Source organism: Microtus pennsylvanicus, chromosome 11 (genome assembly GCF_037038515.1).
Source record: "Microtus pennsylvanicus isolate mMicPen1 chromosome 11, mMicPen1.hap1, whole genome shotgun sequence".
In the NCBI taxonomy this organism is placed as follows: domain Eukaryota; kingdom Metazoa; phylum Chordata; class Mammalia; order Rodentia; family Cricetidae; genus Microtus; species Microtus pennsylvanicus.
The window spans coordinates 36,881,736-36,896,607 of NC_134589.1; the positions used below are offsets into that span (position 1 = coordinate 36,881,736).

General features: G+C 48.8%; 1 long non-coding RNA gene across 1 annotated transcript; it reads right to left on the reverse strand.

Annotated features, from left to right (window-relative positions):
• Positions 1 to 9,073: 9,073 nt before the first annotated feature.
• On the reverse strand, positions 9,074 to 12,889 carry LOC142831753 (uncharacterized). Its single transcript, XR_012907070.1, has 3 exons — positions 12,868 to 12,889; positions 10,693 to 10,748; positions 9,074 to 9,165 (listed from the first exon to the last, which is right to left on the reverse strand). It is a non-coding gene; the product is annotated as an uncharacterized LOC142831753 (long non-coding RNA).
• Positions 12,890 to 14,872: the final 1,983 nt, after the last annotated feature.

Here is a 14,872-nt window from a genome sequence, read left to right on the forward strand (position 1 = left end):
AGGATGCAGGCTAGACTCAAGCCGGAACTTCCCAAACACTGGGATGGTCCCCTTACATAGGAACAGGTGAGTGAGGGAGGATGGGACAACATGCAGAAACCTCTATCAGGGCAGATAGTTAGTGGATGGCTTGCATGTGCCAGACTCTACATGGTCTGGGTGCTACTGAGTGTGACTGATGTCTGCTGAGCCCTCTGGAGCTGGAGGTCAAGGTGGTCTAGATGGACCGTCTTCCCTGGGGTTGGAGCCTCCCTGCTGATGTCTCCAGAGCCCGAGGGGAGTGAGATCTAGAATTTCACTTTCAGCAGCGTTCCACCTATTTAACCAGCCGTGGTGTGCACATGGAACAAACTCAAAAGGCAGAGGTGGTGACTGTGGAGAGCTAAGAGACCCCTGTGGCCAGTCCCCATCACTCCTGCTGGGAGCAATGACTAGGGGCTGTCTTACCATGGAGCCTTCCAGAGATAGCTTATATATGTATGCTGGGGGGTTGTTCATGTGTGTGTGTGTGTGTGTGTGTAATTATGTACACATTTGCAAATATTTAGATAGACTAGTAGGTGACAGTGCAAAGTCTTTGTAAACATTTATTTATTTGTATGCGCTCATGCCCGTGCCTGCATACATGTGTGTGTGCACGTGCCTGCATGCATGTGTGTGCGCACGTGGGCACATGTATTCATATGCTCATATGTGTGTCATGGCTGACCCATGGAGGTCAGAGAACAACTAGTGGGAGTCAGTTCTTTTTCTATCGTCTGGATCCCAGGCATGGAACTTGGGTCATCAGGCTTGGCTGCGGGTACCTTTGCCTGCCGAGCTAAAGGAGAGCAGAGTGGAGTCGAGTCAAGTCGGGTACGGTAGAGTAGAGTAGAGTAGAGTTGGGTAGGGTAGGGTAGAGTAGAGTTGGGTCGAGTCAAGTCGGGTAGGGTAGAGTCGAGTCAGGTCGGGTCGGGTCGAGTCGAGTCGAGTAGAGTAGAGTAGAGTAGAGTAGAGTAGAGTAGATGTACTGTCCTCCTAGGCAGCCCTCCCTCCCTCCCTCTGCTTTCTATGGGAGTGCTGGGGTTGAGCCGAGGCTCTCTCACATGCAAAGGCTCTGCTCCTGAGATACTCTATGCCCCCTCCAGCCGCTCTTGCTAGAACCAGTGGTGCCAGCTCCCTGTTCCAGGAGGGTTTTGGATAAAGGTTGCATATGTGTGCGTCAAGGCCGAGGAGTGCTCTCTGTGCAGAGGTAGGGATGGGCTGTGGAGAGGTGAGGGTCTGTGTCGGTGAATCTGCTGAAAAGTCAGTGAAGACCAGGTGAATGATGTGACTGTTGCAAAACCTTTGCGGAGGACTGGTGGTGCTCAGGTCCAAGATAGGTACAAGCAAAGGGACACCCCAGAAGAAAATCTGCCACACCATGGGGGTGAGCAGCCAGGGTCAGGTCACACAGTCACCCTGTGGTCTCCCTAAGCTTTGCCTTGTGTTTGTTTGTAGAGATTCTGGGAGGAATCTGCCCTCCTGATCCTGAGGCCTCAGGTTGCAGGGCTCAGAGCTGCCCTGGGGACATGGAGGGGCATTTGGTAACTGACCCCTTGAGCCTGATGCCCCCTGATCCCAAGGCCAGATACAGGGGGGAATGCAACTGACCTTAGGGCCTCAGGACACTCAGAAGGCTTCCTCTAGGGCAGGAGACCCTGGAAAGAGCTCCTACCTGGCAGTTTCCAAAGGAGACTCATTACAGCTCGTTTCCATAATGTGGTCAAGTCTGAGTTACTTTTGTTTTCCTTCTGATTTTGTTTTTCAGACAGAATCTCACTATGCAATCCAGGCTGACCTAGAAATGTCTCAGGCTCCAAAACTTGGGATTACAGATGTATACAACCATGCCCAGAGACCCCTTGTATTTCAAAACTTTAGTGCAGGAATCTTAAGAACACAGACAAAGGGGTTGTCATGAGTACACTTACCCACCTGGTCACACCACCCTACACATGTTCATTCACCCATGGGCCACCAACCTCTGCATGCAAATTAATCCATGTGGTCGCCATGCATGGCTACACGCATGTTCACCCATGTTATCGCACCTCCTCACATCCACACTCACCCATGCACAGATACCCTCACCACTACACAAGCCTCCTTGCAGCACGGAACATGGCTAGCACCAGCCTTCCTCATAATTCTTCCCCTAGCACCCCCGCAAAAGTAGCCATAAACATCTTACACACTCATGCAGCAGGTCCCCTCTGTTTCACACCCTTCAGGACGGGTTGTGTCTGTGCATTTTATTGTAGTCAAGCGTGAAGCAGTGGTTTGCTGTCTTAACGTGCTGTTTAGGTTTGAACTGCATTGCTACACTCCTGCTTATGTGCACCGGCATTCCCATTTTATGCATCACTGGGGGTGGGACCCAGGGACCCATGCACCCTCGGCAAGCACTCTATCAGCCAAGTCACACCCCCAACCCAACTTTCATGCAAAAGAAATGTATTCTACACATACAGGAACGTATACAAAAGGAAACACCTAGATGAGCCTTCGCAGCATGAACACACTGCACGTCCTGCACCCAGAAGAGCAAGCAGAACATTACCTGAAGCCCCCATGTCCTATTTGTCATGTGAGGATACCTTTGCAGTTAACCATTTTCCTGGCTCTCAGAAACTAGCTCCATCTTGGCTTTTTACAAACTTGATAAAAATGGAATCACGTAGGATTGACTTACACTTGTCACACTCATTGTGGGGTTCGTGAGATTTGTTCTAAGTGTGTGGGGTCAAGTTTGTGCTATTTGGGGCTGCACAGTGTTCTAGGATGTGTGACTGAGTCTGTCTGCTCTTCCATTGGTGTCTGTTCTGCTGTTACGCACAGGGCTTTCCCGAAGCTTTCGTGTGCGTCTTTGACATAACATGACCGTGCTTCTTAGAGCATCCTCGCTGCAGACAAACTTCTTAGACTTAAATGCATTGGGTCAGCTTTTAACTAAAAGGCTATTTTTTAGAGAAGTTTTTGGGTTTACGGAAAAATTGAGTAAAGGAGGCAGTTTGCACACACTGCATTACTCGAGGCTTGCGTTGGTGTGATATAGCCTCTACAATAGTGAGCCAGTATTAAAATGTTCTTAGTAGCTCAGTTCAGTTTACTGTGAAGTCTTACGACCTTCGGCGAGTGCATCACTTCATGGGTCCATCACCACACAGAATCGCTTCATCGCTCTAAAAGCTCCTGGCTTCCACTCTTCTCTCTTCTGCCACCCCTAACCTCCACGGACTTTTCTATTGTCTCCGTACTTTTGCCTTTTCCTGACTGCTGTCTAGTTTGAAATCAGGCAATATAGCTTTTTGTGTTTTGGTTTGGTTTTGGGGACAGGATTTCTCTGTGTAAGCCTGGCTGTCCCAGAACTCGCTCTGTAGACCAGGCTGGCCTTGAAGTCACAGAGATGTCTGTGACTCAGCCTCCTGGGTGCTGGGATTAAAGGCGTGCTCCACCATGCCTGAACTCCTTATTTCTTCTTCCCACTGCGTAACATCCCATTGTATGGGTTTTCCATAGTTTATACATTTGAGTGAAAGGCATCGTGGTTGCATTTGAGACTGATCAGTTTTGAACACAGCTGTTGTGAGCTCCCGTGTGTGGTGTTTTAGGTGTTTTAGGCCTCAGCTCCCTTGGGTAAACACCCTGGAGTGCCACCTCTAGATATAGTGTTCCCCATTTGCCTTTGTAAGATAGTGCTTGGTGCTCCAAAACAGGTGTCATTCTATATCCCCCCTACACTCCACCCAGCAATGAGGACAGAGTCCTGTTATTCTATGTCCTCCTTAGCATTTAGTGTGGCTGGTGGTTTTTTTTTTTTTTTTTTTGCTCACACTTGTGGGGTGTGTGGCATCTCCTGGTTGCTTTTGGTTTGCAGGTCTTGAAAGACATAGGAGGCGGAGGCTCTCTCCATCTGTGTGGTCTCTGAGGAAGACAGTTCAAATCCTGTGCTCTCTTTTTCATTGAGTTGCTTTTACGTATTGCTGAGTTTTAGGGTTCTGTGTTATTTAGAGACAAATCCTTTAATAGATTAGTGTCTTACAAACATTTTCTTTCAGTAATTCTCTCTTACACTTGGGAACAGAGAGAGGCAGGAAGATCAGGAGTTCAGGGTCAACCTTAGCTACATAATGAGTTCAAGACTAGCCTGGACTACACAGGACTGTTTTGAAGAGGGAAAAAAAGTACACTAAACTGAAATTTCATATCATGCAACAATATGGGGAAATAGATTAATTTGTCATGAAAGAAGGTAACTATAAAAATAAATAAAATAGCTGGGTATGGTGTCACACACTCGTAATCCCAGCTCTCAAGAAGCTGAAACAGAAGCTTGGACTGCATAGTGCGAGCCTGTCTCATAAAAACAAACACACATAAAAGACGCACACACAGGTAAGAGGCTTGTGTTATTCTGTCTTCAATGAGTCTTGTCCCCTGCAGGCTCCCTGGGTAAAGGCACTTGCCACCGAGCCTGACATCTCCAGAACCCACACAGGAGAAAGAACCCACTCCCACAGGTTGTCCTCTGGCCTCCAGACCGGCACCCTGAGACTTCCTTTTAGTTAAAACCAGAAAGTGTGAAAAATAAATTGAGACATTTTGTTTCTCTACGGAGTAGATGCATCTCTGAAAGGAATCTTTGGGCATCAGGGATACGGTTCACCTACTGGCCCCATCCTTTCTCATTCACCATTAAAAACCCCTTTGATCGTCCACCCAGTGTGAGTCTACCCCCTCCCACTTCCAGTTCTGGTGGGAAGCCCTCTAATGCATCAAGCCCAAAGCTCCTGAGAACTTCTTTCTTCTCTATTCCCACTTCCGCACTTTAGGACTCCTAGGATCAAAGAGAACCCATTTGTCCTGCAGGGCCATCTACCTCAGTAGTTTCTTCATCTTAAAAAAAAGTGAGGAGAAACCCTTTAATCCCAGAATTTGGGATTAAACAGAGGCTGCTTACTGGCTTGTTCCCCATGGCTTGCTCAGCCTGCGTTTTTATAGAACCTAGGACCACCAACCCAGGCATAGTACCCACAATGGATGGGGCCCTCCCTGATTGATCACTAATTAAGAAAATGCCTTGTAAGCTTGCCTACAGTCTGTAGGCTTAATTGAGGGTCCCGCCTCTCAAAAGACTTTAGTTTGTGTCAAGTTGACATGAAAATGGCCAACACAGACGCAGAGCCTCATGCCTGCTCCTCACCTGTGTATTCACCATGGAAGGGAGTGGGGGGGCTCTGTAGTCTTGCCTGGCACCCCAGCATTGCTAAAAAGGAACCATAATCTCAGAGGCTGGAGGTTCTGCCATAAATAAGCTAAGTTTGCATCCTGAAGAGAGACTTAGAATAATCCTCTTTGGAGACAGTTGTGGCCAAAGGTAGCTCCAAAGTCCCTATGCATTTGGGAATGGCTTTGAACTCTGGTCCTTCTGCCTATACCTTTTCAAGTGTTGTGATTATGGGTGTGTGCCACCATACCTGCCTGCCTTTGGATACTCTGATTTAATCTCTTCATTTCATAGACTAAGAATCTGGAGGCTAGGATTGCCAGAGACAGAGCAAAAGCCTGTGGGTCAAGCAGAGATTTCTCAGTGCTATGATTAAACATTGGGCATCAATCCCTAACTCTTGAGCTATCTGACTAAGGAGAGCCATTACTGAGTGACCCTGGACATGTGTCTTTCTCTCTCTGGGCTTTAACTAACATGAGTGATTAGCCTCTGTGGTTTCTGTGAGGCTCTCATGTTTCCAAAGCTTGAAGGAAACGCCCATCTGACTCCATCCAAAAGACTAAGGTGCTTCAGATAGGAGCATAGCAGCAGCAGAGGGGTGGGGGGTGGTGGTGATTGGATGAGACCGAGCAGGGGCAGATGAGACCCCAGGGCCTTTGCAGTACACAGGGAAGCATTTAGCATGTGCTCAAGTCAATAAATTTCCTTCCCTTTGTGTGTGTGTGTGTGTGTGTGTGCGCTTTCCATTTCTGTTCTGTATGTCTCCCACTAAATAGAGAAAAGCATTTACGAGAGATGAGTCGAACCCAACTCTTCTCTCCTATTAGTATAGTCCAGCTAGGGCCCAGGTGGTCTGTGGGTGAGAATGCTTGTTGTGCAAATCTGAAGGTCTGGGTTCAATCCTAGAACCCAATCTTTGGTAGAAGGAGAGAAACCAACTTAAGAATCAACTTATGAAAGTTGTCCTCTGACCTCCACACATACACCAGGATCCACAAAACCCTCACCCTCTCTCTCTCTCCATCCCCCCCACCAAAATAAAAACTTATTTTAAAATGCGAAAGAAGCCCAGTTAGTGTGGGGACGTGATTCGGTTGGTAGAGCGTTTGCTTAGCATGCACAAAGCCTTGGGTTCAATTCCTAGCATCACATGAAATCTCAACATTCAGAAGGTAGAGACAGGCAGATCAGGAGCTCGAGGTCATCCTTGGCTCTCTAGCAAGATTGAGGGCAGCCTGGGCTACATGAGGCACATGGAGTGGTGTGATATTACTTCCTCATGTGCTCCTGCTAACTCTCTTGACCCTTCCTGAAGATTTTCTAAGTATGGGTCCATCTGCGACCTAGTGTCATGTTTGGGGACATGGTAGCAAGGTTCTTGGATGGAGCTTGGCTCTTCTACAGCTGCTGGAGCAGGGCAGCCCTGCTCACCATGTAAAGCTCCAGGCTCTTCACTACCGGCTCAGCCTTGGGTCAGCCCCTGCTGAGTGACTCTAGGTAGCCAGCAACAGAGGAGCAGGTCAAACAACTAGTCACAGTCTGATTCCTAGAGTTGCTGGGCTATTTGCTGCTTCTTGCACTGGGAGCTCGATCTTAGACCTCTCTGTCTGGCCTGCAGCAACCAAGCCACTAAAGTGAATGGACCTTCCTTATCAAGAAAGAAAACAAAGGAGGAAGGGAGGAATAGAGAGGGAAATGAAAGGAAGGTGAACTTGAAACCACAGACTGTCAGAACTTTCGAAGACGGCCTTGTTCACCTCTAGTCCTCTCAGCGGGTTCCTTGAATCTTGAGAGGTGACACGTCAAAGTTCCCTCCCCGTGGATGTCGCTGTCCCCGGTGCTGAAACATCTCAGCCAGGTCATGGTGCTTTATCTCACTCTGAAACACTGAGGATTTCCTGTTCTCTATCTGGAATTCTTAACCAAGCAAATGGAGAGGCAGATCCTGAGGCAGAAGAGAGGTCACCAAAGGAGAAGGGCATAGGGACAGAGGCTTCCGAGAGACGTGGCGGTGGCAGCCTGCCAGAGAGAAAAGAATCTTTGACATTGTTTTCAAACAAAGGCAGTTATCTGGAAAAGAACCAACCACCATACAACTCGAGCCTAAATACAAAATGAGTGAAGAAGAATAAGAAATGTGTGTCTCGAGCGAGGCAGGGCTGAGCGTGTGTCAACACGAGCAAACTAATTCAGACGGGCATGCAAACACAATGGGAGGAGTGATGGGTTGACGATCGTTATTCTTTGTTTTTCTTTTCTTGCCTGATGAAAAATTTGCAAATTTTTATGCCGCCAAGAAGCAATCAAAACTGTGATTATGTTTCACAATTTTGACAGCTAGTTTCATGTACTTTAAGTAGTTCTGGTTTGTGTTAGACAATTCAAACAATTTGCTTTTCCTCTGGAAGCTGAAGAAGGGCCACACGTACCTTCCTTCCCACTAAGCCTGTAAGTATAAGGGCTTATTTTTTGTCTCACCATGATCCTGGAGGTAGGGACTACTTCGATTGATGAGGAAATGGACTGTCAGACTGTAGGGTCCTGTCAAAGACGAGAATTGGAGTAGGTATTCTGGTTCTGTATCCTGCCTTCTAAGCCCCAAGGGGTCTACCCCTTGATATCTTCCTTGACCGCAGCACAACCAGACCCAGGCTTCCTGACTCCCGTGTGGCTCCTTCCTTTCCATCATCACCATGAGGTCCAGTGTATTGCTGAAGGGATGGAGAAGAGAAAGTGAGACCCTGCTGAGACCCAGGCTCCAGCCTCCTCTGTATCCCACAGTTCTGATAGGGAGGAAGATACAGTTTCCAGGCCCCATTGAAATCTGAGCCAGGTGCCCCTCTCACATGCCCCTGTGTTCCTCTGCCTGGTGAGGAGACAGAGGGATAGAGGGCACAAGGAGAAGCATTGTTCCCTCCTTCGCCTGGTGTAGCCATGGTGGCCCAGCTGTCAGCAGAGCGTGGAGGAGTTTGTGTAACTTTGCTGGGGGTTAAGAGCAGGTCAGTGTGGGGCTGCAGCTCGGGTCACTCTCCCAAGCCAGGCAGCCCCGTGGGAACAGGAATGCATACCTGCCATCCATGCCCTGAAACGCAGAGGGCAGCCTGAGCCTCGGGGCATGAAGACGCAGACCCCACATTCCCTGCTACCCTACTCTAACCCTCAACTTCAGCCCTGAGACAGCTCATAGAAGCCTGACCTCACAGGGAACCAAGAGCCAGGCTCTCCAGCACATGCATTTGACAGGAAATAAACTCAGACCCAGAGAGGAAAGAAGAGTTAGCCCGAACTGGGGCTCTTACTGAGTTCATTCATCCATCCAACAAACAGGTGCAGGGATGGGCACAGCCATTATCCTTGGGATTTACGGTAGTTTTCATTCAGATTGCCATTCAGGAGGAAATGAGAGGCTCGGAGAGGGCACAAAAGACATTTTCTACTCAGCCCAAACAGTGCCCACCTCCAAGGTTGCATAGCTGGTTTGAAGTGTTACAAACCCCAGACCCTATTCCCCACAGGGCACATGACAATCTATACGTATGGTGTGTAGGAAGTCAGATGGATGAGGGTTATCTTAGCAAGCCATCATATCCTGTCCCCCATCTCCTGACAAACTGTATGACAGAGTCGCATCAATTCCATGCAACAATGTATCTGAGCAGAGTACTTAATGGATTATCTTCTGGGAAGGTTTCCAGGAACCAAGGGGCCTACCATATTGGGAAGTCAGTCCTGATAGATTCCTTCCTCCTTTGATTCATTTCCGCATTGGTCACAGGGGATGTGAGTGCAGCCGGCTTGTGCTTCCGACGAAGCTCTCCCCATCCCAGGGTGCGAGAGGCCTGGCAAAGGGTCATGGGTGTGGGAGTCCAGAGGTGTGTTCACACTCTAGGATTTTGTCAGCCGTCAACAAAGAGCTAAGCGGATAAAGGGAAACACAGAGTTTAAGCAGTACTTCAAGGTTTATGGGTATCCTTATATACTCTATTTCCTCTCTCTCTCTCTCTCTCTCTCTCTCTCTCTCTCTCTCCCCCCCCCCGTGTGTGTGTGTGTGTGTGTGTGTGTGTGCGCGCGCGCGTGACTGGGGAGCAATTTGTCCTCATTTCACAGAGGAGAAAACTGGGGGTCTGAAGATACAAGTTGCCTAAGGGCATGAGGCCTGTGAGTAGCAGAGATGGAAGCTACCCTCAGGTCTCTGGACTCCCTATTTCTCAGAGAGGTCATGTGATTTGGATACCTCCACATGTGCTGAGGGATGGGACCTGAAATGGCAGCAGCAGGCGTGTTCCTCCAAGGGAGAGAAATATCTAGCTGGGCAGAGGCCTGGAGGTTGGGGAGTGGAAGTGGAGGAGGGGCTTCTATCCGGCCAGATGCACGGGAGGCAGAGTGAGTTCATGGCTCGGGTTAATGATCCCTGCTGCCCCAATCACCCAGTGGTGGGAACAGGTGGCCAACATGGAGTTGGCCGAGTGGGGAGGCACCCTCCGAGGCTCATGCGGAGGCAGCTCCTTACTCACACTCTCCCTAGGGAGACAGAGCTGAGAACTTATCCCACGGTCCCCCACCGTCATTACCGCCCTCATTCAGATCCCATTGGGTACTCCCTCAGACCACCTGCCTCCCAAGGGTCTCCTGTCCTGGCTTCCTCAGCGCTGCAGAGTTCCACTGCACACAGAAGCCTGCTCGGGCCACTTCTTGCCAAAGAATTACCGCCCCCCCCCCCCACCAAAGCCTGAGCCTGAACTGGCTTTCTTTACAGCCCGATTCACCTTTACAATCCTGAGCACAGGCTCTTCTCTATGCAGTTTGTTCCTCTTGTGTGGGACCATCCCCTCTCTCTGACATTGATCTGTCCTCAACATACAACCGGTTTTCTCTTGGGGTATTCAACCCTTTTGTACCTGACAAGGGTAGGTTCCATGTCTGAGGCTCACAGTGGGCAGGCTGGGATCTTGGCCAAGAGATGACAACGGTTGTTGTTTCCTGGTGCACCGCCTCCACCCCCGCCCCCCCCCCCCCCGCTATTGCCACTCAGAACATGGTGCACACCTGCATTGGGGGAGTTAACTGACACTCCTTGGGGATTCAGGCTAGGCAGGGCCTGGGTTTCTGTCTATTTTGTCTCCTGATGAGGAACGCAAGTTCCTCTGGTGTCTCCCTGGTTCCCTCTGGTCCCAGTGTGACACTTGCTTCTGGGTCAGGCACAAAAGCCAGCAATGGCATAGGAAGAGGGCAGGACAGAACTCTCCCAGTCCCCCACAAAGCCCCTTGGGGAGATGGGCCAGGCTCTGAGGCTTGCCTTATAGACTTTGTGCACTGGGGTTCCTGAAAGACAACAGGCTTGTCCACAGTATGGACGGAGGGCTGGCATCTCAGGGAGACAGAGGTTCAGACCACCCAGTTGCAAATATCGAGATGTCTTTTTTCAAAACCCGAATTCTTACCTGTCCTCCAACCCTTGAGGGACAGCAAGGCAAGGCCTAGATGCCTTTGCTCCATCCTAGAGAAAGGAGACAAGGAAATGAATTCCCAAGGGCTGCGAAGGGTTGGGAACACATGAAGAGCTCAGAGAACTGGCCACTTACCCAGATGTTCACAGCAATATGAGTTTGTCCCCACAGTGACCACCTCACTCTGGCAGAGTCCACTGGTAGCAGGGCATAGTTGGGGAATCCTTAGCATGGCAGGAAGACATAGTGGGGTACACGTTTGGCTGTAGCTGGGGCAGGCTTGCTGGGCTCCTCCATGCCTCTGGGCAAATCGCTGAGCTCATAACACAAGTATCTGCTGAGACTCACGGTATAGAGGGCAGGAACGGCCTCTTCAGACATCTTTGGAAAGCAGTAAATTTGCTGGTTCTTCTCACATGCTGTTCCAGGTGTCAGAGAGTCCTCCTCAGTTCAGTTGCTCCTGGTGCCTCCAGCTTCCAGCTCCGCAGGGGGCAGCTATGCTACACTAATACCCACACGCTTGGTGGGAAAGATCAGCTTCCCCTCCCAGAAGCCCAGCATTTTATTGACTCTGTCTGACCTCTATACTTTCGTGGCACTTTGAATGAGAACAGACACCCCCCCACACACTCCGTCCCCTATTGATGATCCAGTTTGGGAAGGATTAGGAGGTATTGCTTTGTTGGAGCAGCTCTGGCACTGGGGCGTGGGCTTTGAAGTTTCAAAAGTCCATTCCCAGTATGCTCCTCTCTACCTCCTACTTGCCAATCAAGGTGTTCTCCTCTGTACTCTGCCAGCATGGACTCTGACCCTTTGGAACGCTAAGTCCACTTTTTTTTTTTTACAAGTTGCCTTGGTCAAGGTGTTTTCACAACAATAGAAAAGTAACTAAGACAACCTTGGATCAGTCACTATGGCTGTAGGCAAGGATGGGTGACAAGTCACATAGTCAGAATATATCCGGAGCACATCTCTGGAGTTGTGAGTGAATCATATCCAGCCCCCAGGAATATACAAGCAGTGTCCTTAAGAGAATCAGGGTATCAGTCTATGGCAGAAGGGCAGCCAAGGGCAACACCCCATCCCATCTCCCTCAGCAACGGGAACACTGTCCCCATTCACAGCCTGGCTTTGGGAGAACCATCCTCCCTGCCCTCCCCTTTGGTCTCTTTCTATCCTGCTCCTGACTGTACAGTTCTGACTCAGACACAAGGTCCTTAGCAGCAGAGCCAGAACAGCAATGGGGGAGGCGGGGAGTGAAGAGGCAGACGCAGAGGAACTAAACAAAGACGGCCTCTGGGAGACTCAGCGAGATCTCAGGAAGTCCCAGCAACACCACCTGCACCCAAATGTCCATCTTTCCTTGAGTTGAGGGGCTGGGCTTTTCATCCCCTCCTGCCACTTAGCCACTGGTGTCAGGCCTCCTAGGGGTGGAATCTACAGGGAAGGGAGCCTGCTCCTCGAGGACAGTTCTCCAGACATGGACTCCTGGGAGCCATTAGCAGCTACTGTTCATAGCCTCTTCCCAGCTACGGTCAGTCTTTTGGCCTCTCTTTTCTCTGAGCCTGGGCCCTCTCTCTCTGCAGCTACTCTAGCTAAATTCTAATTCAATTATCTTGCAGGTGCCAACTGCATTTGAAGGCTCACATTGTCTTCTCAAGGCCTTTGCTTATCTGATTTGAGTGCCCCCTATGAAAACTTAGATACAAAAGATGCTTGTAAGGTGTGTGGCCAGCAAAAGGTTGGCCCTCTCATATATAAAAAGGTTCCATAGATCAATAATAAAATATACAAACGCTGCAATATAAAAATTGGTCAAAGGGTATGATTAGGCAATACTGCAAAAGAGGAAATAATGGGAGTCGATGTAGATATGAGAAGGTCCCTGACCTCACTAGTAATCGAAGAAATTCAAATTAAAGCAGTAACCGGCAATCATTGTTTCACCTTGTGGTTGGTAACTATTCCAAGCTGGTGACAGTGTGAGAAAAGGCCCACCACACGTGGATAGCAGAATCTCAAGAACTTTCTGGAAGTTGGTTTAAAAATCGTAAGGGGCCTTATAACAAATGTACATGACCGTAGGAGCTACAGTTCAGCCTCCTGATATTTATCCAAAGTAAGGAAAATATGGAGAGGGAGAGATGACTCGGTGGGAAAAATACTTACCATGAGAGCATGAGGTCCCGAGTTCAGTCCCCCGCAGCCACATCAAAGCCGGGCACAGCAGCACGTGCCTGTAATGTCCGTCCTGGGAAAGGAGAGCAGCTTGCGACAAGCCAATCTATGCAAAATCATCAAGCTCCAGCCAGGTTCAGTGTAAGATTAAAACAATACAGTGGACACCTGCCATCCCCAGGAGCCTGAAACCGTTGGCCACAGCGCATAGACATAGTTGGTGTGTGACGCAAGCTTTTGACAGGCAGCAGCTAGGTTCCAGGGAGCAGGGATATCAAAGGGAAGGACCTGGAGACAGACTATGCAACAGACCATGGCAGAAGCTGCAAGGCTTCACGTTCGAATGGGTATATGTGGTCACTAAGACCTGCTCAGACCCAGAGCAGCCAAGTGAGGCTCCACTTCTTGAGTCCGTGATAAGACTGCCTGGCAAAAGAATGGGTGAGATGGGAGGCGCTGGTGTGGCCTCTGGGGAGGACAGTGCCGTAGTCTTCCATGCTGAACCGGGAGCTGGGGGTGGGGTGAAACTCAAAAGTGCTTGACCTGCCTAGAACCACGAAGGAAACACCCATGTATAAAACTACTTAGAAGAGGGCTAGAGAGATGGCTCAGAGGTTAAGAGCACTGACCGCTCTTCCAGAGGTACTGAGTTCAATTCCAAACAACCACATGGTGGCTCACAGCCATCTATAATGAGATCTGGTGCCCTCTTCTGGCATGCAAGCGTACATGGAAGGAATGTTGTATACATAATAAATAAATAAATCTTAAAAAAAACTACTTAGAAGAATACCAAGAGAGGCAGGGGAGGGGAGAACAGAAGGAAGGAGAAGGAGAAAGAAGGGAAGGAAGTTCCAGTCTAGACCATATCTCATTAAAACTCTTCAAATAAATAGAAAGCAATTCCATTTCTCAGATGGCTCAGGCCTCATTTGAAACCAACTTCACTCCTTCCTTATCTGTCCTAATATCCTACAATCTCCTTTGGCTGAAGCCAGTTTAAACTGTTTTATTTTTGTTTCTTGAGGCAGGGTCTCTTGTAGTCCAGGCCAGCCTAGAACTTTCCGTGTAGCCAAGGTGGACCTTGAATTCCTGATCTTCCTGCTTCCGTCTCTCAAGTGCCAGGGTTGCAGGCATGTGCCACCATGCCTGGATTTTCTTTTTGTTTTTTAGTCACTTGAAGAAACACCCTCATCAATACAAAGGAGTTTTGTAAGTAGTTTCCTCCTTTTAAAATGCTTTGCCATATTGCATAGTATTTTTGCAATGAGTTTGCTATATTTACAGTGTTTAAAATGCTGAGCAGGGCTAGGGATATAGCCCAGTTTGTAGAATACTCACACAGCAAGCATGAAGTCTGGGCTTTGATTCCCCCAAACCCCATAAATTGGATATGGTGATATACTTCTGTGGTCCTAGCACTTGAGAAGTAGAGGAAGGAAGAAGCCCAAAGTCATCCACAGTTATGTAGTAATTTCCAGACAAGACTGGGAGATAGGAGACCCTGTCCTCTTCATCATCACCACCATCATTTACCATCATCATCAGCATCATCACCATCATCATCATCACCACCACCATCATCACCATCAACAACCATCACCACCATCATCATCATCACCATCATCATCATCACCATCATCATCACCATTGTCACCATCTAGCCAGACTTGGTATCTAAGATCCATAGTCCTGGTGAATCAGTTAATTTTTCTTATCTTGACAAAATACCTCCAAAAGGAACCTACAGAGAGAAAGGTTACTTTGACTCACTGTTTTAGGGTACAGTTCATCATGGTGAAGGTGGAGTGTAATGGGCTTGAGGCAGCTGATCAATGTGTATTCATAGCCAGGAAACACGGAGAGGTGAATGTTGGTTCTTAGTTCACTTTTCCTTTTAATTCAGTCAGGGATCCCACCCCATGGGATATTGAAACCCACATCCAGGGTGAAACTTCCCTCTTCAGTTAAACCTTCCTGGAAGTAGTCGGGCAGT